The following is a 25,250-nucleotide window of genomic DNA, read 5'->3' as shown; positions in this document are numbered from 1 at the left end:
TATTTTATACAAAGTCAGCTTATTGCCCCCACAAACTGGGTCCTCAATTTACCTACCTTAGAAAGGATGGAAGGCTGAGTCAACCTGGATCCTGGCAATATTCAAACTTACTTTAATTTGTGATGTCACCAGAACTCATGGTAACTCAATGGAAAGTTAAGCTATATTTTACTAAGCTCTTCAGCTAAGGCTTTCCAACACTTCTTGAGCCTGTCACAGTATCTCTGTCAAGTTTTAAGAAATACTCCACATATCTGATGGTTGAGTTGTATAAGTGTCCAAATCAGTGACAAAATTTGCCAGCCATGATGGCTTTGCAATATCTAATGTCATCCTCTATTGCCTCTCATTCCGACAGCTTGGCTGATATATTGCAGCTACAATTTGAGTACAGAAAGTCCAGGGGTTTTGAGAGTTTGGTGAAATAATCAGAAATTGAGTTGCTCTGAGGATCTATTCAGAGCTTTAGATTTGATTGAAAATTCTGTTGACTGTTGACTCTGGTTCCTGCTGATGTAGAATGAGAATATTAAAAAAAAAAAAAAGCATATTGTGAATCTTAACCACTCTTTCTTTTTAGATAGAAGTTGGCTTGGGTCAATCTCTCAAAAGGTTTGCAGGCCAGTAATAATCATTTGCCTTATGAAATGGTTATGTTAAGCCAATGAGGTTCAAATACAGCCAGATGCTCTATAATGCTACATAAAGTACAATACAAAATACTAGAAATCAAACTTAGCATTTTGATGAGAACTTCTGTAGGGAACCGGTCAATTCTATTTATTGTTCGTCAATGTATCCATTCAAAATGTGTAGATATTATTGAAGAGAAGTGTTTATTAATCTCCTCCGATTTGTTTGTTCTGGGCTAGGAAAACCTATCATTCTTTAGAGAGCCTGCTATAGAAACTAGCTTCAATTATTGTTATACATGCAATATATCCCAGTTGTACTGCATGTTTTAAATGGCACCGTAGAACAGAAACAGATTTTCAAATCTCCAGTGGAAAATACACAGTGATTCTACACTGTGTATTGAATTACAATCTAGGTGTCTTTGCTGCATAAATATACAGAGGATATAACATTTCCATAATAGAGAAGTCTATGCGTCTTTGCACCACCAATTATTCATGTAGATTTGAGACGTATTAAAGTACTAACACAAATTAAAATCTCTCTCCCTCTCCCTCTCTCTCTCCCTCCCCCTCTCTCTCCCTCCCCCCTCTCTCTCCCCCTTCCTCTCCCCTTCCTTTCTCTCTCCCTCTCCTTCTCCCTCTGTCCCTCTCCCCTCCCTCTTCCTCTCCCTATCTCTTTCCCTCCCTTCCTTCCACCCCTCTCTCCCTCCCCTCTCCCTCTCCCTCCCTCTCCCTCCCTCCCTCTCTCCCTTCCTCTCTCTCTCTCTTCCTCTCCCCTTCCTTTCTCTTTCCCTCTCCTTCTCCCTCCCTCTCCCCTCCCTCTTCCTCTCCCTATCTCTTTCTCTCCCTTCCTTCCACCCCCTCTGTCCCTCTCCCTCTCCCTCTCCCTCCCTCCTTCCCTTCCTCTCCCATCTCTCCCTCTCCATACTTACCAACTTACCTATCTACCTTTCTCCCTATCTTTATCTACCTATAGATGAACATTCAAACATACTGTAACATACACAAACATAACCTTTGCCTATAAGACTTCAAGCAGTCTTCTGACATCCCAATATAGTCTGTTGATGCCATCGCTGACTATTGGGGGCAAATTGCTGGCCCCCACGGAGAGGGCTCGGAACTTGGGTGTCCTCCTGGATTCACGGCTGTCTTTAGAAGAGCACTTGACAGCCGTGACCAGGAGGATTTTTCATCAGGTTCGCCTGATTTGCCAGTTGCGTCCCTTTCTGGATCGGGACTCCCTACACACAGTCACTCATGCCCTCGTCACTTCCCGCCTGGACTACTGTAATGCTCTCTACATGGGGCTCCCCTTGAGCAGCACCCGGAGGCTCCAACTGGCGCAGAGTGCGGCCGCGCGGGTGGTGATGGGAGCAACATGGCGCTCCCATGTAACACCCCTCCTGCGCGAGCTGCACTGGCTCCCGGTGGTTTTCTGGGTGCGCTTCAAGGTTTTGGTCACCACCTTTAGAGCGCTCCATGGCTTAGGACCTGGTTATTTACGGGACCTCCTACTACCACAAGCAGCCTCCCACTGGCCGGTACGCTCTCATAGAGAGGGGCTCCTCCAGGTGCCGTCAGCTAAACAATGTCGACTGGCAGCCCCCAGGGGGAGGGCCTTCTCTGTGGGGGCACCCACTATCTGGAACGAGCTCCCCCCAGAGATACGGAGGATCCTGGATCTGCGCACTTTCCACCATGCTCTTAAGACTCTCCTATTCCAGCAAGCCAGCCTGGCCTAATTTTCTCCCCTGTTTAAAATTCTTTTAAATCGAAATTTTAATCTGTTTTAAATTATTGGGATTTTTAATCGTCTCGGACTAAATTATTTAATCTGGTTTTAATTATGTTTTTTAACTTTTGTATCTATGTATTTTATTTTGTGCCTGTTCACCGCCCTGAGTCCTTCGGGAGTAGGGCGATATATAAATCTACAATAAAAAAAAAAAGCAATTCACAGAACAAATTTTAAAAAACAATTTCATCAATACAATAGATTAAGAACACAGCCATGGAAAATCCCAAAAGAATGGAACCAAGTATCAACTTTTAAAAAGCAGGAAGCACCAAGTGGAACAAAACTATCATATAATGACTTCCCCAAGGATTCACACCTGGCGGCCGCCTTGATATGTTTTTCATGTCGGCCAAGATCCCTTTTCTCTCAGGCATGCTTAGATTTTCATAATTCCTTTTCGACGTTGAATGTGGAGTATTCTGGGATAATTGTGTACTTTATCATAGTATGTGCTATCAGTTACCTGCATTTTATTGGTTTGTTATTTTCCCGTTGTTCATATATTTTTTGTAACTTTACAATCTATTTGGAAAAAAAAAAAAAAAAACCTCTGATTATCAGGCAGAACAAATAGGATCAGTACTGTATAATTCGTCTGTCCAAGAAAAGCTACGGGATGAAGATGACAACGTAACAAGCCTTCACATTTTCAGTCAACTCTTTAGAGTGGTGGTCCCCAACTTTTTCAGCTTTGTGGGGGCGTGAAGGGAATGGCTCTGTGCAAGCACCAGAATTGCACCCTAATGTCTGCAACTCCATTGGTGCAAGTGGCAGCTGCACACTTTTGTGGTGTGGAGACAATAACTTGGTCCTTAACACCAATAAGACCAAGGAGCTTATAGTGGACTATAGAAGGAATAGATCAGACATCCAGCCCTTGCTTATCAATGGAGACCGAGTGGAGCAAGTGGCCACTTTTAAATTTCTGGGTGTTATCATAAAAGGACCTGACTTGGGGCGCTCACATTGCAGCACTGGTCAAAAGGGACCAGCAGAGATTATACTACCTGAGACTTCTCAGGAAACAACAATTGAATGAAAAACTGCTGGTAACCTTCTACCGCTGCACCATAGAGAGTATTTTAACTTACTGCACCTGTGTGTGGTTTGCCAATTGCACAGTGGCAGATAGGACAGCGTTCCAGAGGGTCAACATCATTGCCCAGAGGATCATGGGTTGCCCTCTCCCCTCTTTGGAAGAGCTTTATAGCTCCTGCTGCCTTAAGAAAGTTCAAAACATTCTTAAAGATCCATCTCATCCTGGGCACCCTTTTTTTTTTTTTTTTGAACTATTACCATCTGGCAGACGGTACAGGACAATAAAAACAAGGACAAACAGGCTGAAAAACCGCTTCTATCCCAGGGCAGTAACTATATTGAATTCTACCATATAGTGCAATATTAATGCAATATTGGGAGTTTTCAATTCAATTGTATAGAATGTGAAGGATGTGTGTTTGTGTTTTTATTTTTTATAGTTATAATGTACACTGAAGATGGCATTTAATTCCATTGTAAGAGATGCAATGATAATAAAGTAAACTAAACTAAACACTCCTGCTGCTTGCACAAATGGAGATTCCTGCATGAGCGTCTGCTACTCATTCAAGTGGAGTTGTGCATGCTCTTGTACTCACCGGCCAAGTAGGGTTCTGAATGGATTGTGGCCTGGAGGCTGGGGACTCCTGCTTTAGGCTCTATCTCAAGGCTAAGACAAAATTTGGGCACAGATTGTCATAATAGCAATAGCACTTTGACTTATATACCGCTTCATAATGCTTTACAGCCCTCTCTAAATGGTTAACACAGTCAGCACATTGCCCCCAACAATCTAGGTCCTCATTTTACTGACCTTGGAAGGATGGAAGGCTGAACCTTGAGCTGGTGAGAATCGAACTTCCGAACTGCTGATAGCCGGGAGTCAGGAGAAGTAGCCTGCAATACTGCATTCTAACCACTGCATCACCGTGGCTCAGGGTTATAGTAAGATACTGTGGGCAAGCAAGTATATGACAGCTCTCTTCATTTTGCAAATCCAGACAGATCTACCCACCTACCCCCAAAATCCGATGTATTTAGCCCCTGGAAAATCATTATTAAAAAGTTGTGAGAAAATGGATTGGGCCATGACAACCCATCATCTTGACATCCAACTGAGCAGCGAGAGCAAATGCCATTGAGGTGAAGGTCAAAAAAAGTGAAGACTGCAATTGGAACTGAAGGGGGGAGCTTTGGCAAGATGGTTACCACCAGCTTGAACATTGTTACTCCTCCTGTGGACAACACTGAGAGAGGGAGCTTTAAGAAGAATGAGAAACTTTCATGTTCTGTAAAAGAATACAACTCTTGTATTCAACCTCAGTCATCTGTAGGTTTACATATGAGTGAGGAATAACATTCCTTATTCTCTTCAAGAGTCTAGGAGTGGTACGGTGGCCTAGAGGTGGAGCGCTCACCTCACAATCAAGAAGTTGTGAGTTCAATCCTAGGTAGAGACAGATATTTCTCTGGGCACAATGAGAATGTATCTGCTGAATATAACTCCCCATTGGTGACAGGAAGGGCATCTGGCAATTAAAACACTCTGCTAGCTTCATTCAGTTGCCCAGACTCCACCATTCAAGGGATTATGAGGTTGTTAAAAGATGATGATGATGATGATGATGATGATGATGATGATGATTCTCTTCAAGCACCTCTGAGATTCTGATGTTGATTGCTGGAAGGGAAGAAGACTTAAGCAATCTCTAGTTAAAGGTAGAGAAGAAGTCCATTTTTACTCTCTCTCTTCTCTCTTCTCTCTCTCTCTTGTTTCTTCTCTCTCTCCATACAAACACACACATTAGATAATAACAAGCAATATCGACATAATACAAATAGATGCTGTAGCAGTAAAAAATTCTAAAAACAAAGTGGTATCTACTACTTGGGAGAAAGATTATGATAGATCTTGACAAAATATTTCAGTGCAGAGACTTCACAAAGACAACAAAGGCACATATTGTCAATATTTTTTTCCTAGTTGTAGCATATGGCTGGGAGAGCAAGCTAGCTAATCACAAGGGATGAACAAATTGGAAACAAAAATGATGTTTTCGAATGGCGGCGCTAAAGAAAATCTGAATCAGAATACAGTATTCAGTATGAGAATACCGAACAAGCCATTTAATACTAGATAAAGTAAATCATCAGGGTCCATTGTAAGCATTAATAATGATGTTAATTATTGCTTTTGGATAATTTGGATACTGGAAAAGAGGCTAGGGCTTGGAACAGGGGTGAAATGCTACCGGTTCACACCAGTTTGGGTGAACCAGTAGTAGTGACGGTGGGTGGTTCAGAGAACTGATAGCAGCAGCAGTGCAAAGCTCCACCCACTCTCAATGTTGTTACTTCCTGGTTTTAACCAGGAAGTAACCTGTTTGTTTACCCTCTGCACATGTGCAGGAAGCTTTGTGCATGTGCAGAGTGTCCAAAATTGCATGTGATGCATATGGACACTTCTGAACCGGTAGGGAAGGTAAGTAGATTTCACCCCTGGTTTGGAAACTTCATTGGCAAATGAAAATGCCCATGGAAGGCAAGGGGGTGAGTAACTATCATTGAGGACATAAGCCCGAGTGAGTTAGAACTGAAAGAAACAGTGTTTGATAGACTTTGTGTGTAAAATGGGCTTCATTGGGCAAGGAGTCAGAAATTACTTAATGACTGAATTATGATAAAATGAGGATAGCTGTCAGGTTTATAGCCGAGAAGTTAGAAATATCAGAAATACATTAATGACTTACTGGAAGCATACTCATATTTTAGAGGCTGGCTAATTGTCTCTAGTCACAAAATGAAAAGCAGTTCATTTATGGTAGCAGTTTCTCTAAGAGTGGGACTATTATTACTTCTCCATCTTTATTGTATGAGGTCATTCATTCCCAGTCATGGCATGCCTAGTTTCCACCCCTACTGCACTACCAACTAATAGTAAAGAATGTACAGTGGGATAAAGTTGTGACAATTGGATAACTTCCTCCTCCTCCTCCTCCTCCTCCTCCTCCTCCTCCTCCTCCTCCTCCTCCTCCTCCTCCTCTTCTTCTTCTCCTTCTCCTTCTCCTTCTCCTTCTCCTCCTTCTCCTTCTCCTTCTCCTTCTCCTTCTCCTTCTCCTTCTCCTTCTCCTTCTCCTTCTCCTTCTCCTTCTTCTTCTTCTTCTTCTTCTTCTTCTTCTTCTTCTTCTTCTCCAAATCAGTCCTTTAGATTTTGAAGCCACTATGTTCTTCTTCTGCCTGAACCTCATTTGCCTTCAATCTTTTCTTGGAGGATTAAGTAAAGAATGGTGTATTTTTCTGGCTGTTGCATCACATGTCCGAAATATTCTAACTTTCGCTTTTTAATGTTTTTGATAATTGGATCACCAAGAAATTTAAAAAATTGATATGCACAGCCAGTTTTGTAATTAAAAACTCAGCATTCCACAACCCACAACATTTGGAATTCTGTGTAAAGATTTATTTTATTTATTTTATTTTATTGAATTTCTATACCGCCCTTCTCCCGAAGGACTCAGGACGGTGTACAGCCAAAAATAAAACCGTGACAATATAAAAATTAAAAGCAATTTAAAACAATTAAATAAATTGGCCAAAAAACTCTAATAAAACAACCCATTTAAAATAGTAAAATGTTATTATTATTTAGAAAAGCCCTGCTTGTTGGAATAATAATGTTTTTAAGGCGCGATGAAAGGTATCTTTTAAGCAAAAATATTATTAATCAAAAATGAAAAATGGAACGTAATAGTTTAGTGTCCAAATCCTGGATTTGATCTGGACAGAGGTCATAGAGAGGGGGGAAAAAATCCAGGAAAAATTCTTGTAAATTATCTTGATGCGAAAAAAAAATGGATGGATTCAAAATGTTATGGACTTACCCCATGCTCAGCTTTCCTGCTTCCTAATCACATGGCTCAGTTAGAGCACACAATATACACACAAAAAGATGAGTGCCAAAGTGGAAACACTTTGAGATGTAACATGTCACAATCGTACAATTGTGACAATGATCTCAATGTCAAACCCAAAGTTGGCATACGTGTAGCCATTTTAGTTAGCTTCATATTATAATCATTTATTCCTTTTCTTTCTCTCTGTTTTGTAAGGGGTTTTTTTGGGGGGTGGGGGGGGCTCGCCACATTCTTAAGATGGGAGGAGGAAATAGATAATGAACATTGTTTTGGCTAGGTGGTCTTCTTTCCCATGGGAATGGAGGCTGTCCTTGCTGAGAACTGGAGTTTGATGACATTGGACAATATTGATTTGGCTTCTATTGGGGAATATGACTTTTGAGGGACAGTTCTAATTTTCAATATTATGTGGTGTAATTCTGGTTTGTGTCAGATCCGAATTTACAACAGTCATTGCCAATTTGATGCCTACCTAAATAAAATAAATTTGTTTTGGACGATGGACTTAGAATAGAATAGAATAAGAGAGTTGGAAGGGACCTTAGAGGTCTTCTAGTCCAACCTCCTGCCCAGGCAGGAAACCCTACACCACTTCAGACAAATGGTTATCCAACATCTTCTTAAAAACTTCCAGTGTTGGAGCATTTACAACTTCTGGAGGCAAGTTGTTCCACTGATGAATTGTTCTAACTGTCAGGAAATTTCTCCTTAGTTCTAAGTTGCTTCTCTCCTTGATTAGTTTCCACCCATTGCTTCTTGTTCTACTCTCAGGTGCTTTGGAGAACAGGTTGACCCCCTCTTCTTTGTGGCAGCCCCTGAGATATTGGAAGACTGCTGTCATGTCTCCCCTAGTCCTTCTCTTCATTAAACTAGACATACCCAGTCCCTGCAACCGTTCTTCATCTGTTTTAGCCTCCAGTCCCCTAATCATCTTTGTTGCTCTTCTCTGCACTCTTTGCATATTTTGCATATTCCTTTTTTGAATGGGTTTCATTACTTGGAAACCTGACACACAACTGCAAGATCCAGCATCTTCTATGCAACTGGTAGTACAAAGGGATTTGAAAAGCTCCAAAATCTATCCTTTACATGATTTCTGTAGCTCCGTTTTAAAATTTGAAAGAGCCCCTCTATGAAGACAGAATTACATATTTTCCACCCCCTAGGAAAGAAAGTACATTCCATCTAATTCAATATATGAATTCTTTGAAGTAGCTTGTACTGTACAAATATTTCAATTATAAACTTAAGTGGAGACCTTCCTCCTTAACCATCAGGGCAATTGACAGTGAAATTCTGTTTATGATTGACTAAAATTACCACTTTTTATATTCAATACAAAATATACCCCAGGAAGTGTGCCTGTGATCACATATTAACATATATTAGGCTGGCGGGATTCTCTCCTTGTTTTATCAATCAATATTTTTTTGCTTTGATCTTTATATTTAATTATTTTTTTTAAGAGAGACTTAACAAAGGTAAGAATAGAGCAATTTTCACATATGCACATTCCTAAAAGTAAACAGATTAATGATCAAGGAATAGGACATTATTTATTTTTGACCTGTCTTCTAAGACACAAAGTATACAATATGCAATTTCTTAATTCTTCTCATCTATTTAAATGATCACTACTTGACATTTTTAATCCTATTTTTAAGTCATCTGTTCTTTCCATCATTATCTTTCCGCTTGTTTTGTTATTCAAACACTGACACAATTCAGATCCCAAGCATTCAGAATGGATTTAATATCACACTTTAATAGCCTGCCATTAAGGACATGATAAGAAGCAAAGTGTAAAGAATGAAAAGAAACTTGCATCTGATTATACAGTGGGTATGAGTCCTACCCTTTGCTCAGTGCAAGAACTGAAATCAAAATATTACTCAGTGCAAGAACCGAAATCAAAATATTGCTCAATGCAAGAACCCCAAATCAAAATATTGCTCAGAGCAAGAACCCAAATCAAAATATTTCCTAGTGCAAGAACCCAAATCAAAATATTGCTCAGTGCAAGAACTCAAATCAAAATATTGCTCAGTGCAAGAACTCAAATCAAAATATTGCTCAGTGCAAGAACCCAGATCAAAATATTGCTCGATGCAAGAATCAAATCAAAATATTACTCAGTTCAAGAACCCAAATCAAAATATTGCTCAATTCAAGAACCCAGATCAAAATATTGCTCAATGCAAGAACCCAAATCAAAATATCTTTATGTTTATAAGCCTCTTCTCCAGCAAGATAGTCTTCAATTCTTTGCTATTATATATAAGGGCACACCATCTATTCCAGAACTTCTTCTTCTTCTTCTTCTTTTTTTTGAAAAAAGTTTTAGTTTAGATTGAAATAAAAAAATAAAATAAAAAAACAACAACATAAAAATATCATCCTTACAAACAATTATAGACAGCATCTCAATCGGTTAAAATCATTTAGTGCTTACAATTTTCCAGATCTCATCATATAACAATTATTCTTTACTTAAACTTAAACTGAAGATAAATATTTAAGCATTTCATATACGCTACCTCATTTCCATACTTTTTTGTCAAACCATTGATAAAATATCTCCCATATCAAATAATATTGTTTATCTTCCTGTTCTTTTATTTCAAATGTCAATCTACTCATTTCAGCACAGTCCAACATTTTCATAATAATTTCTTCATCAGTAATTATCTTCTCCCCTTTCCAGTTTTTGGCAAATACAATTCTGGCTGCTCTTAAAATGTTCACAATTAAGTATTGTAATTCTTTATTAAATGTCTCTGGTAAAATTCCTAATAAAAATATTTCTATTCCAGAACTTCTTTGACCACTAGATTATGCTTTATAAAATTCAAGCAAAATCCTGACTTAGGGCTGATTTAAAATATGGTCTACTCTATTATCCAGAATGGGTGCAGCAAAAATCCCCCCTCTTTATTTGAGGCAGGGGGTGACTTGAAAAGATTACTTGGTGCCGTGCTAACACACTTCCTCCTGAAATAGAAACTGGATTCACCCAGCCTGGAAATCAACCTTTGGCGTGAGAGAAACAGAGCACTTGGCCTGGAATTATAGATTTTGATTTTCTGCTTAAAAGCATAGATGGTGTTCTACTTTTTTTTCTTCTCAAGGCTAAACATATATAATTGTTTAAGTCTCTCCTAGGTAAATGCAAAGTCTACCCTGCTAATCAACCTTACTGCCCTTTTTTGCATGACTTTGTGGATGGATGGATGGATGGATGGATGGATGGATGGATGGATGGATTGGATGGATGGATGGATGGATGGATGGATGGATGGATGGATGGATTGGATGGATGGATGGATGGATGGATGGATGGATGGATGGATTGGATGGATGGATGGATGGATGGATGGATGGATGGATGGATGGATGAAAGGATTGGATGGATGGATGGATGGATGGATGGCTGGCTGGCTGGCTGGCTGGCTGGCTGGCTGGCTGGCTGGCTGGATGGATGGATGGATGGATGGATGAATGAATGGATTGGATGGATGGATGGATGGATGGATGGATGGATGGATTGGATGGATGGATGGATGGATTGGATAGGTGGATGAATGGATTGGATGGATGGATGGATGGATGGATTGGATGGATGGATGGATGGATGGATTGATGGATGGATGGATGGACTGGATTGGATGGATGGATGGATTGGATTGGATGGATGGATGGATGAATGGATTGGATGGATGGATGGATGGATGGATTGGATGGATAGATGGATGGATGGATTGTGTGCAGAAATAGACATATCAGGAGTCTGATCCATACAGAATATAGTGATCATTGCTTCCTATAATTTGGAAGCTATAAAATGGTAATGCAGCCTAAAGCTACCTTGATGTCATCATCCATGTCTTCTGATTCATATTCAGTTCATCATCCACAACAACTTCCAGATTAATCTTTTTAATAACTGGCATTTTGTTTAAACACAAAATATTATTTATGTACTGGGAGGTGTGTTTTTTCTCCCTTTTCTCCCTAGAAGAATTCAGTTGAATTTTATTTCATTGTTTTCTATACAGCTTTTTTTGTTTTCCAGGATATTAGCTAGCCTATCTTGTTTCATCTTTGTCTGCAGGCTTGGTAACAATTCTCATCTCCCTCTCACCTCCAAAGAGTGCTTTGCAACATGCCTTCTGTAAGAGGCGAAGAGTGACATTAAAGCAAGGGCATGAGATTGCCACTTATGTATGCATGCATGGAGACTTTGCATCACTGAAAGCCTCAGGTAAAATGTTATCTCTCTGTGCACTTCATCTATTATGAAGTGGGGAGAGAAAGAGAGAGAGAGAGAGAGAGAGGAAGGAAGGAAGGAAGGAAGGAAGGAAGGAAGAGAAAGAAAGAAAGAAAGAAAAAAGAAAGAAAGAAGGAAGGAAGGAAGAAAGGAAGAATGGGAACAGGGAAAGGGAGAGGGAGAAAAGGAAGGAAGGGAGGGAGAGGGAGAAGGAAGGAAGGAAGGAAGGAAAAAGAAAGAAAGAAAGAAAGAAAGAAAGAAAGAAAGAAAGAAAGAAAGAAAGAAAGAAAGAAAGAAAGAAGAATGGGGACAGGGAAATGGGGAGGGAGAAAAGGAAGGAAGAGGCAGAGGGGGAAGGAAGGAAAGAGGGAGGGTGGGAGGAAAGGAAGGAAAAGGAAGGAAGGAAGGAGGGAGGGAGGGAGGAATGGAGGAAGGAAGAAAAGAAAAAAGGAAGGAAAAAAGGGAGAGGGAGAGGGGGAGGGAGGGAGGAAAGAAGGAAGGAAGGAAAGAAGGAAGTCAAGAGGGAAAGAAGGAAATAAAGAAGAAAGGTGAGAGTGAGAGAAGGAAGGGAGGGAGGGAGGGAAGGAAGGAATGAAGGAAGGGGAGGGAGGGAGGGAAGAGGAGAGGAGAGGAGAGGAGAGGAGAGGAAGGAAGGAAGGAAGGAAGGAAGGAAGGAAGGAAGGAAGGAAGGAAGGAAGGAAGGAAGGAAGGAAGGAATTCAGCACCATGGATGTACAATGTTTTCATTCTGGGTCATGAATCTATTGCCAAAAGATATACTGCAGTTCCATTTTTAATAACTTAATTATTAATTAATTTACAGCAGGAAAAGTTTTCCTAAAAGTGCTCCCATTGCCAGAGGTACCCTATTCCTCATATTCAGGAAAAGACCTTCTTGTGCTTTGCTCCCAGGTGGGGACCACATTCTAGGAGTTGTATCCATCCTTCCCTGCTCTCATAGTTGGGAAACTCTGTAACACTTTTGCTGGGCTTTTAACTGCTAATTGCTAATTACGTTTAGGAAGATGTTTAATTTATGGTTATGCTTTGTTTACCTTTTTGTGCAGTGTATTAAGAAACGTTATAAGCTGCTTTGAATATTCAGGATAGGAGGAGGTATGAAATAAATAAATACAAAATAAATTAGGTGTCATCATAAACAGAAGCTATGGTGGGCCTTGTCTCCCATCCTTTTCTCTTACTATTTTTTTCCCCCCAAACTCTGTAAATTTTAAAAGTGACAAGAATCCTCTTTGTTGGAATCCTTCATATCCCTTCTTGAAGACATTAAAAGTATCTTTGTTAAAGAAAAGAATGAAGTATTTAATGGGGGAATTCAGTGTCACTGGCCACCAATAGCATCACCTATGATATCATAATATAATAATAATCATTAATAATAATCACCTATTATTATAGAAGAGTCCTCCACTCCTCTGCTCTCAACAAAATATCTTATGCCACCAGACTTGAAATTCTGGGTTTAGAAAATTTAGAACTACACCGCCTTCGGTCCGACCTAAGCATAGCTCATAAAATCATCTGCTACAATGTCCTACCTGTCAATGACTACTTCAGCTTCAACCACAACAATACACGAGCACACAATAGATACAAACTCAAGGTAAACCGTTCCAAACTCGATTGCAGAATATACGACTTCAACAGCAGAGTGGTCAATGCCTGGAATGCACTACCTGAATCTGTGGTTTCATCCCCAAACCCCCCAAAATTTTAACCTTAGACTGTCTACTGTTGACCTCACCCCATTCCTAAGAGGCCTGTAAGGGGCATGAATAAGCACACCAGCGTGCCTACCGTCCCTGTCCTAATGTTTCTGTTAATTGTATTCATTTTATATATTCAATTCATGCTTATACTTATATATATTATCTAATATGTACTCAATAAAATGAATGAATGAATGAATGAATGAATAAAATAAAATAATAAATCTCCTATCCTTCTCATCTCTCTCATCTTCTCACCTTTCCTACTACCTTCTCCTATTGGTAACTTAGGATTTATCACTTGTTTATATCTTATGATTTATGTTCTATGATTTATCAATTTGTGGTTTGTATGTACACCGAGAGCTTCTGCACCGGAGACAAATTCCTTGCGTGTCCAATCACACTTGGCCAATAAAGAACATTCCTACTCCTACACCATCATTTCTGTCGCAAAGTTTAATCCAAAAGGGAAACTGAGGAAGGAAAACAACGAGCAAGCGTGGTTATCCTTTCTTACAAACTTCAGCATTGTGTAAATGTTCACACGCATCTCCACATGGAGCGAATTCCCCCCATTCCTATTGCAAGCCAATAATTTCACGCAAAACGATAGTTTCGAGGCAATAATTTTCACTTGGATCAAACACTCCAGTAAAATCACCACGTCGCATACCCACACACATATGGGTGGCATGAATCCTGATAGCGCCAAGAATTACCTGCATAGTGATATTTACAAAAAGTGGAAAGTGTTCTCTATCTGCCACATGCTTTTAAAGAGCACCTTCTTGGCTTGTGTTATATTGCTTTGCCTAGCAGAACTGCGCAAGTTGATTTATTCAGCTTTCCTTTCCTACTTGTCAAAAAGGTAAAGGTTCCCCTTGCACATATGTGCTAGTTGTTCCCGACTCTAGGTGGCGGTGCTCATCTCCATTTCAAAGGTGGTCCCTACTTTTCTACTTGCATTTTTTACCTGCTTTCAAACTGCTAGATTGGCAGAAGCTGGGACAAGTAACAGGAGCTCACCCCGGTACGTGGCACTAGGGATTCGAACCGCTGAACTGCTAACCTTTCAATCGACAAGCTCAGTGTCTTAGCAACTGAGCCACTGCATCCCATGTCACTTACTTGTCAAGCCGCGTGCAACTGAGCAAGATGGAGAAAGCGAGAACTGATACACATTTCAGTAAGGTCTCTTCACTGCGCGTTGGGTGAAAGCAGAATCTCTGAAAGAGTAGAAGGGATCTTCTAAACTCCATTTATGGTGCCGGTAATAAGGTAGAATCCCTGTGAACATTGTGAAATGTTCTTCTTCTCAAGTTTCTCACCAACTGAGCTGAGTTGCCTGTTAACCTTCTAACCTTGTTCATTTATATCCAGTCTCCAATTTCGTTCCTCTCCTGGACTCATCACAATCTGTCATAGACAATAGTATATTTTCTATGGCAACCTTGTGCATCATAGGAACCTCTGTTTCAATGTCTACATCCAAAGGAGGAACATTCCTGGAAAGCATGGGAAGATAAGTGGGTAGAGGAGACCGGTCAAGATTAAATTTCACAACTTTTCTAAGCTATTTCTTCTAACATAGAGCTACCAAGGTGGACCTAATTCGTTACCTACTTTAGGCAACCCAATAATATACCTTTTTCTGCATATATTAAACTTCCAGTTTTCCTAACCGAATAGAATAGAATAGAATAGAATAGAATAGAATAGAATAGAATAGAATGGAATGGAATGGAATGGAATGGAATGGAATGGAATGGAATGGAATGGAACGGAATGGAACGGAATGGAATTCTTTATTGGCCAAGTATGATTGGATACACAAGGAATTTGTCTCCGGTGCATAAGCTCTCAGTGTACATCAAATATATAAGTGATAAATCATGATCATAGTCCTCATAAATACATTCATCATGAGTCATAAGATAGTGTTATGACTTAGTGTTAGTCATAGGATATTATGTGATACATCGTGTCCCATAGGATGACAACACATTGTTCTGAAATGAAAACTAGCAGTTGTGGAGGAAACTGTTGAGAGCCAAGTTTGTCTAGTGGTTAAGGCACCAGGTGATAAAGAAGGAGATGGTGACTTCTAGACCCACCTTAGTCATGAAAGCCAATTGGGAAACCTTGGGCCAGTCACTCTTTCTCAGCCTAATCCAGCAGTCTCATGGAGATAGGTAGAAAAGAGGGCTACAATTGGTTCCAAAGATATTATTTAATATTTCCAGGAAAGTTCATTTCACTTTCACCAATTCAGAGCAATGTTTGTTGCAGCCAACAAGGGAGGGGGGAGAGGAGAGGAGAGGAGAGGAGAGGAGAGGGAGGGAGGGAGGGAGGGAAGGAAGGAAGGAAGGAAGGAAGGAAGGAAGGAAGGAAGGAAGGAAGGAAGGAAGGAAGGAAGGAAGGAAGGGGTGGGGAGGGGAGGGGAGGGGAGGGAGGGAGGAAGGAAGGAAGGAAGGAGAGGGAGGAAGGAAGGAAGGAAGGAAGGAGAGGGAGGAAGGGAGAGGAGAGGAGAGGAGAGGAGAGGAGAGGAGAGGAGAGGAGAGGAGAGGAAGGAAGGAAGGAAGGAAGGAAGGAAGGAAGGAAGGAAGGAAGGAAGGAAGGAAGGAAGGAAGGAAGGAAGGAAGGAAGATTGGTTCTTAATAAAGAAGACATTGTAGAATTCATCCAATGAAAATTACTAATATATTTTAAATTCCAATTTTAATAAAAAAAATGTATCGCTTGAGCTACTCCCCAGTTATGGATTGTCTAAAAATCAAGGAAGCTAGCATCTATTTTCTTGTTCTAATTGTCAGTCTTCTGTGACTTATCACATTAGCTATGAATTACTGTAGATTGTGACATTACTCTGGTGCTTTACTCAGTAAATAATAGAGTGGGACTAATTCTAATGACGCACTTTGGAAGTCATTACAAGGATAATTGTGGATATTTTATTGCAAACAATAAGAGTGTTGCATTATGATCTCACCTGGCTGATCTTGTCTGGCCTTGGAAAATATTCTAGGTGTGGGATTGATCAGTACGTAGGTAATCCTCAATTTACGATCACAGTTGTGCCCAAAGTTTTTGTTGCTAAGCGAAATAGTTGTTAAGTGAAATTTATGATCTTTCTTGACACGGTTGTTAAGTGAATCACTGCAATTGTTAAGTCAGCAACATGATTGTTAAGTGATTCTGTCTTCCCCATTGACTTTGCTTGTCAGAAAGCAGAGGGGATCACATGACCCATGGACACTGCAACCGTCATAAGTATGAGTCCATTGCCAAGCGTCTGGATTTTGATCACTTGACCATGGGGAGGCTACTGCAATGGGCATAAGTATGAAAAATGGTCACAAGTCACTTTTTTCAATGCAGTGGTAACTTTGAACGGTTACTAAATGAACCGTTCTAAGTCAAGGACTACCTGTATGGATGTGAGTTTTTGCCAAGGAAATTCAAAGCTGTTGACTAAACAAGGTGTCCACCCTGAAGCCATCTTTGAGGCTTCAGGGTTGCCACGAGGAAGAAGAAGGGACAAGGAGGGGGGGGAATAGTTAACTGAGGGTATGTAGTCTAAACAAAAAGTTTTCCTATGGGAACCAAGGTCATTCCAATAGGTGGCTGGGAAGAGGAGGAGCAGAGTAACCAAGTAACCAGCCAGCACTTCTATTGGACAATGTGACTGATGTCTTGAGGGAAGGGGGAACTTTTACTTTTTAATCAAGTGAAAACAGCAGGAACTTTCAGAGTCGGTTTTCACCAGTTGTGCCAACAAATGATGTATCCAATAAATTGTTCTTTGAGGAATCTACCTGCCTCGGAGTTCTGCTTTCTATGGGTACACTTGGAACAGCTGACAAGGAAAGTCAAAATTAAAATCCCAGGAAAAAAAAAAAGAAAAATAAATATTGTTCTACTGTTGCCAAGAAAACTGTACAAATGTAATCACCAGAAATCAAGTTTTAAGGGTGTTCTTATTTAAACATGATTGTCTCTATCAATAGCCTCTTTTGGATGGCTAAGCACCAATTAGGTTAGAAAGACAGATGTCTAAATTCTCACGTGGACCCTCCTGATCTATTATCTCTTGAACAAATGTGCAGATCAGAATTTAGCTTCCCACAGCATCGACACTTTCCCAATGTACCAACACAGTTCAAAAACTCTCTCACGCTATATTTAAAATGTAGATCTGGAAGAAAACAAATTTAGAAATTTGTTTCTTTAAAAAACAGGGGTTTATCAATCTGCGTGTGAATCAGCAGTGGGTTTCTAATATTCTTACCACCGTTTTGCCGCCTGATTGCGTCCCTTCTGCACATTCACCCAGCCTTGAAAATGTGCCTAAATAGGATGGCATAGAGGTGGGACAGGTGGGCGGGCCCACCCACGATTTCCATTACCGGTTCGCATGAACTGGTACGAACTGGCTGAATACCACCTTTGATGTGAATGTATATTTAATGTAGATCCATGCAAATTTTTTTTACAAAACAATTGGAGTCCATTTTCTGTCCTCTTCAACTTCTTAGTAGTAACCTGGATTTCTTTAGCAGACAAATAGAAGGGACAAAAGAAGCTTAAAGAATAATGGAGGGGAGGGAATTAGTGGTCGGTTCCTCCCGGTTTCTCCCGATTCAGCCGAGCCGGTAGCGGCGACGGTATGATGTCACCGAACCAGTTCTCTTTATTCGGGAGCTGGGCCCTCCTGCCCCCCCACCTCTCGCCCCCCTCCCGCATTATTCTTACCTTTTATCTGGCTCCATCCCCAATCTATTGCTGCCTCCTGAGTCCCAGCTGATCGGCTAGAAAGAAAAAAACTGTTTAAACTCTTGCCACAGGGCTTCAAAGGGCCGCCCTACAGTTGATCAGTGTTAAAAGGCAGTGTGGTGGTAGACAGGTGCCTCCAAAAACAAATGAGTAGACCGGTGCCTCCAAAAATAAATGAGTAGACCGGTGCCTCCAAAAAACAAATGAGTAGACCGGTACAGCTCTGCAAGCAGTTAAAAGCCTGGTAGACCAGTACCTCTGCTAAATCCTAAATAATTGTCACATGACCATCAAGCCACACCCACAAAATAAGCCACACCCACAGAACCGGTAGTAAAAAGTTTTAGAACCACCCCTGGAGGGAATATTATAAAAGTGAGAGAAAAACCAATGGTAAGATAAATACAAAGATCAAAACATGCTTCAGAATGAGTAGAAGAAAAACGAGATGTGAGGCCGGAGGACCAAGTGTTCTTCCCACCAGATCTTCTGAATTCAGTGTCTTCTTCGGCAAGATTGAGTCAAACAATTTCTGACTATTTCAGTTGAGAAAATGGACAGCATGAACATATCAAGAAGTTTGGGAACCATTAAACATAGAATGATTGTCTTTTGGGCCAAAAACTAAGCCCAGAAACCTGTCAGACAGTATCTACCTACTGTCTACCTAGGGAAACATCTCCTTTCCCACTTTTCACAAAATAAAAATAATACAGTCATAGTGTCAGCGTTCCAAGTAATGCACCCATAGAAAGCAGAACTCCGAGGCAGGTAGGTTCCTCAAAGAACAATTCATTGGATACATCATTTGTTAGCACAACTGATGAAAAAAGACTCTGGAAGTTCCAGCAGTTTTCATCTGATTAAAAAGTAAAAGTTCCCCCTTCTCCTAAGTCACATTGTCTAATAGAGGTGCTGGCCAGTTGCTTGGTTACTCTGCTCCTCCTCTCCCCAGCCACCTGTTGGAATGACCTTGGTTCCCACAGGAAAACTTTTTGTTTTGATCACAACCCCACCCCCACCCACCCCCGCTATCTATCGCTGTCCTTTCTTTTTCCTTGTGGCAACCCTGAAACCTCAAAGATGGCTTCAGCCAGATTCACTTCAGGGTTGACCCATAGACTGTATTAATATTCATTGTCCAGGAGGTTACTCCAGGTGACTTTGTTCTCCATTATAAGTTTGCATCCCATCTCATCCAGTTTCCATGATGGACATTCACACATTGCTTGGGGGGAAAAAAACCACAGGTTTCTGGGAGTACAGAAACTAGAGCAGGAAAGGATAGGAAAACTCAAAATGATTTTATTGATTTCAGAAAATGCTTGACTGTGTGCTTCTGACAAAGAAACTAAGTATAAGACCAAAAAATTCATTCTAGGACGAATTCTATCCCGTCCCCCACCCTCTCTCCTCTCTCCTCTCCTCTCCCCTCCTCTCCTCTCCTCTCCTCTCCTCTCCTCTCCTCTCCTCTCTTTCTGTCTCACTTCTCTCTCTCTCTCTCTCTCTTTCTCTTTCTGTCTCTCTTCTCTCTCTCTTCTCTCTTCTCTCTCTCTCTCCCTCTCCCTCTCTCTTCTCTCTCTTTCTTTCTCTTTTTGAGATGGTGCTGATTCAAAAAAGTGTTTTCCACCACAGACATAATCCTTGCCTGCAACTTTTTAAGGCGGCTGCATCTTTTCTTGAATTAGAAAATTTGTATGTAAAATTTTAACCGGAATAATATTAACAGGTTGGAGGAAGTATGGAGCAGAAGATAAGAAACAGGAGCGTACCTTGAAGGTAGATGTCAGAAATCATAAAGAATTTTTCCTGTTTTGTCAGAACAAATTAGGAAGAAATCAGGAGCAACCACACAGCTAGGTGTGTAACAGAATACCCAGAAAACAGAAAGAATGCCAGCTTCAGAATATCTTTGGTCCTGCACTAAATCTTTCCCTAGGCATTGTGTAAATTCACTCACCTGAAAATATACCACTTCCAAAGGGAGGGGGGAAGTTTGGCTTGTCAAAATTATAATACAGAAATAAAACTATTCTAACGACCTAATAAAAAATCTGGGGAAAACAAAAAGTGATATATTTTATTTATTTATTGGCTAGCTTTCTATCCCATCTTTAATCTAGGATCTCAAAGCAAAGCACTCCTGCCATTTTTTATCTCACAGTAATCTAGACAGACCGTCTGGGCTGAGAAACTGATATAATAGCAACAATATGATTATAATTTTCTTAGCACCCAGCAGAATAAAAGCAGAATTCTTGGATGATTGTCCACTGCATTCAATGATCTTTTCAGATGAATTCCATGGGAGGATTCATTTTGGGAAAAGTGTATTTTTGAGGTTTGATAGCTAATAACACCACTTTTTTTTTCTTTTTTTGGAGTTTCAAGATAATCACATTCTGCTGCTGGAATGGCCTGGAAATAGCCCAGACCTTAGCCCAGTGGAAAATCTCTGGAGCCGACTAAAGAAACTTGTTAGTCAGAAGCGACCCAGCAATAAAACCCAGTTAGTAGAAGCCATCCTTCAATCTTGGGTTCACAATATAACAGCTGCAGAACTAAAAGACTTGTCTTCTTCCTAGGTCAAGAGATTGACCTAAAACCTGAATTTTTTTTATTAGGCATACTTAAAAAAAGTAGTAGAAAAGAAATAAAATACATCACATTACATATAATTACGGCGGCTAGATTAACCCTAGCCCAATCCTGGAAATTAGAACAGTTGCCAACAGAACAACAAATAATCCAAAAGATATTTATATGTGCAGAAATGGATAAATTAAGTTTAAAATTAAACAACATGGAAGACTCACAGTATTACCAAATATGGGACAGATGGTATGAATGGATCAATCGATGGGAAAAAAAAACTAAAGTCAAATACAGTAAGAAATTAAAGGTAGCAAATATACACCGTCATTAAGAAATCAAGGTTAATGTATATATATATTCACATGTTTAAATATTATAGATAGATAATCCTGTTTGTTAGTTTTAGTATATATGTAATTTAGAATTGTATTTTCTTTTTTAGAGTTAAAAATGTTTTGTACAATTTTTTATCTTTTTATATTGAATAAAGTTTGTTTTTAAAATTAAAAAAAAAAAAGAACTAAAAGACTTGGTTCACTCCATGGGGAGACGTTGTAAGGCCATAATTCATGCTAAAGGTTACTCAACTATTAACTGACATGGTGATCATTTTTGTATATCTCGTTTTTTCTACGTGTTTCACTTTTCTTCTTTATACTGTAACTGCTATTCAAATAGCAAATCCTTCATAAAAGTGATTGCATTACATTCTTGATTCAATTATCTTTCCATTGATATATAATTTGATGGTACTACTAAAAAAAAAAAAGTGGTGTTATTAGCTAGTTTTTAGAAAATACACTTTTTCCAAAAGGCTTCCACAATTTTGGCCACTACTGTAATGGCTACCCATAAACAACATACAAAAGCATAGTCAGAGTTATCTTTTGTGTTTTCTTTTGTTTCAGTAGCCCAGTCTATTGGTTAGTTCCTGGTGTAATTCTGGCACAAACCAAGAAGAACAAACAATTTATGAGGGATACAAACCATCCTCTAATCTCTGATCATGGAAAACAACTCTCTGATTCTTGAAATACAATGTCTGCGATCCGTTGATGTGAATTTCTGTTCTAGGCTCGCCTTCCTTCACTGAGGAAGAGAACATTACAGAGGAACCTTGATTTAATGGATCGACAGAGGGAAGATGGTGTCTGTTGTTATTTCTGATTGTCTGTTAAATCAGAGAGTGAATCATCACAGCCATTGAGGTCGGTTGCACAGATGCACCCAAGGAAGACATAATTTGCACTTCTAAGTCATGTGATAACATTTTGGGAAAATGCCTGATACAAATGGGAATGACTTGAATAGTGACATTTTCAAACAAATGATAGAAATTGACTTAGAAATTTGGCATCTCTCTATCCATCATCTATCTATCTATCTATCTATCTATCTATCTATCTATCTATCTATCTATCTATCTATCTATCTATCTATCTATCTATCTATCTATCTATCTATCTACATATATGGAAGGTTGTATATGGGTGAATCACAATTTATACCACTCGAGGCTCTGTTTGTGTGGGTGTGTGTAGCTATTATTTACTTGCAACATTTTGCAAATAAAGATGGACATTTTAATATCTTCATTCATTGGTGTGGTAGTATACAGTGTATACTGTATAATTCTCATACAGTATGGTATCCTGTTATATGATGTACATTCTTATATCATATAACAGGATATGAGTTGCACCATGAACAATTAAATTATTAAGACACATGGATCATTTTCCAAATGGTGTTCAATGAAACAACTACTATATGAAAACAGTCTGGTAGCTATCCATGCATCCATCCATCCGTCTGTCCATCCATCCATCCATCCGTCCATCGTCTGTCTATCTATCTATCTATCTATCTATCTATCTATCTATCTATCACCCCTCTATCTATCCATCCACCCACCCACCCACCCACCCATCCACCCACCCACCCACCCACCCACCCATCCATCCATCCATCCATCCATCCATCCATCCATCCATCCATCCATCCATCTATCTATCTATCTATCTATCTATCTATCTATCTATCTATCTATCTATCTATCTATCTATCATCTGTGTCTGTCTGTCTGTCTGTCTGTCTGTCTGTCTGTCTGTCTGTCTGTCTGTCTGTCATCTATCTGATGTTTTGGTCTCCAATAGTACCAGATCAGGCAGCAGAAAGAGCTGAGAGTAGCAGCATAAAGTTCTTGAGTTTCTTCTGCCTCCTTTTTCTATATCCCTTAAAGCTCCCTTTAGCCATGATTGCTAAACCAGTTTCCTGACACTTTCAAGTAAGAAACAAGATGCAAACTCGTAGCATAAGCCATACCAAAGGGTAGACTGCAGCATCTGTGATCTGTCCCAGGCTTCCACCATATGGAGAAATAAGTTCTGAGATTTTTTTACAAAAGTCACTGAGAACTAAACTATCTGCAGCATCTCGTATTTATCGGCAAATGGGGGTGGGGTGGGAGAGGTGTTTCCCTGTCTGTTGACTACACAAAAGCTATTTTGTTCACATTGTTGAAGGTGACTTTCACCCTGCTCCTGACAACATTTATTTGGAATTAAGACACTGGGATTTCACTGGAACTTACTTCCATTTAAGTGGCTTAGAACTGCAGCCCGACAAATATCAGTCAAAGACAAAGAGATTTAAGTGGCAGTCCTTCAAGCATCTCTGCAAGTGGGGATCCAAGCAAAAAAAATCAATGAAGTGCCTAGGAATAACTCAACAGAAAAACTCCTGGAAGAAAAATTAAAAAGAACGAGAGGGAAGGCTATTAAATCTCTCTTAAGAGCTGGATGTGGCCAATGGGCAAATGGTCCAGGAATTCCAATTAGTTAGTTTACCTGCGCAATACAGATTTCATTCGTTTTCCTTTCTCAGGTTGTTCAGATGATATTTCTTCTCCCATTTAAAGTCTTCTCCAGGAACCCGGAGTTTGTCATCAATTTTTCACAAGTGCAAACTCTTGAAATGCTAAGCGTATTCCTCGGAGAGTTTCGGGAAAACCAAACTCGATTAAGCCAAAGGCCTATTTAGGCTAAAGAAAGATTACGCCTAGGATATGAAAGTAATGCAGCTCTTCAGCAATTGGTATCCAGAGATTTGCTGGAGGTAAATTATAGCCACTGTGATTAGTAGCCATTGACAGGCTTCTCCTCCATGATTTTGGATTGGATTAAGAGTCTTTCTTAAATAAAAATTTACTGGGTTATACATTCTCAGTTGTACAAAGGAAGGGCTGCAGCCACAGATAGCCGGGTGGGAAGTTGGATATTGAAGGATGATGTCATGTTTCCATTGTTCTTAATTTTTATTTATTCATCCTATTGTGGGAAGGGATGTGGTGGCTCAGTGGCTAAGATGCTGAGCTTGTCAATCAGAAGGTTGGCAGTTCAATGGTTCGAATCCCTAGCGCAGCGTAACGAAGTGAGCTCCCGTTACTTGTCCCAGCTTCTGCCAACCTAGCAATTCGAAAGCACGTAAAAAACGCAAGTAGAAAAATAGGGACCACTTTGGTGGGAAGATAACAGCGCTCCATGCACCTTCGACATTGAGTCATGTTGACCACAGAAATGTCTTGGGACAGTGCTGGCTCTTTGGCTTTGAAACAGAAATGAGCACCGTCCCTAAAGCTGGAAACGACTAGCACACACATGCGTGGGAACCTTTACCTTTACTGTGTGAAGAAATATCCACCTGGGTCAGTTCCAAGCTGGGAGAAAAACACTGGAAACATAGAGGCTGATTGGAAAGATGGTTTGATGATGAAGCAGAGCCACATGGGTTTGTGGTTCTGGGCAGCTGACCACATGGAGTTGAGAGTGGGGCGGGGTATTTATACCTTTTCTTGGGCTTTGCATCAGGGGTGAAATGTAAAATTGGTTACTACCGGTTCTGTGGGCGTGGCTTGGTGGTGGTGGGTAATGTGACTGGGTGGACGTGGCCATTTTTTTTTTAACTTTTCAAAGCATTTTTTCTAATGCTTTGAAAAGCCTCTGCCGATCAGGCAACTCAGCTGTGATCGTCAGAGAGGTTTTTTAAAAAATGCCTCTCTGCCATCAGGCATCTCAGCTGGGATCATCAGAGAGGCTTTTTAAAAAATGCCTCTCTGCCATCAGGCAACCCAGCTGGGATTGTCAGAGACTTTTCAAAGCATTTTTTTTTACCACCTCTTCGGCCAAGAGGTTGCAGAAAAAAAATGCTTTGAAAAGCCTCTGACGACCACAGCTGAGCTGTGCGATCACCAGAGGCTTTTTTTGTTTTACTTTTAAAAGCATTTTTTCATCGGAAGAAGTTGTAGAAAAAATGCTTTTAAAAGTAAAGAAAAAAAGCCTCTGATGATCGTGTGGCTCAGCTGGGAATGGGGTGGAGGGAGGTGTTTGCAGGGATTTTTGCTACCGGTTCTCCAAACCACCCGCCACCATCGCTACCGGATCGGTCCGAACCGGGAGCATTTCACCCCTGCTTTGCATGTGAGCTTCCAGT

At 40.2% G+C, this 25,250-nt stretch overlaps 2 long non-coding RNA genes across 4 annotated transcripts; one reads left to right on the top strand and one right to left on the bottom strand.

Moving 5' to 3' along the window:
• Positions 1-2,607: 2,607 nt before the first annotated feature.
• Positions 2,608-4,149, bottom strand: LOC117667034 (uncharacterized). Its single transcript, XR_004591939.2, has 2 exons — positions 4,077-4,149; positions 2,608-2,961 (listed from the first exon to the last, which is right to left on the bottom strand). It is a non-coding gene; the product is annotated as an uncharacterized LOC117667034 (long non-coding RNA).
• A 974-nt stretch (positions 4,150-5,123) lies between these two features.
• Positions 5,124-22,349, top strand: LOC117667037 (uncharacterized). 3 transcript variants are annotated; one of them, XR_009621083.2, is made up of 5 exons: positions 5,124-5,196; positions 11,503-11,652; positions 12,482-12,570; positions 19,894-19,943; positions 21,834-22,349. It is a non-coding gene; the product is annotated as an uncharacterized LOC117667037 (long non-coding RNA). The 3 variants fall into 3 exon arrangements; XR_004591940.2 differs by having other exon boundaries at positions 19,894-20,024; XR_015728328.1 differs by lacking the exon at positions 12,482-12,570.
• Positions 22,350-25,250: the final 2,901 nt, after the last annotated feature.

This window comes from Pantherophis guttatus, chromosome 5, assembly GCF_059756535.1.
Source record: "Pantherophis guttatus breed Tessera chromosome 5, ASM5975653v1, whole genome shotgun sequence".
Lineage (NCBI taxonomy): Eukaryota > Metazoa > Chordata > Lepidosauria > Squamata > Colubridae > Pantherophis > Pantherophis guttatus.
This window is presented reverse-complemented; position numbering and strand designations above follow the sequence as displayed.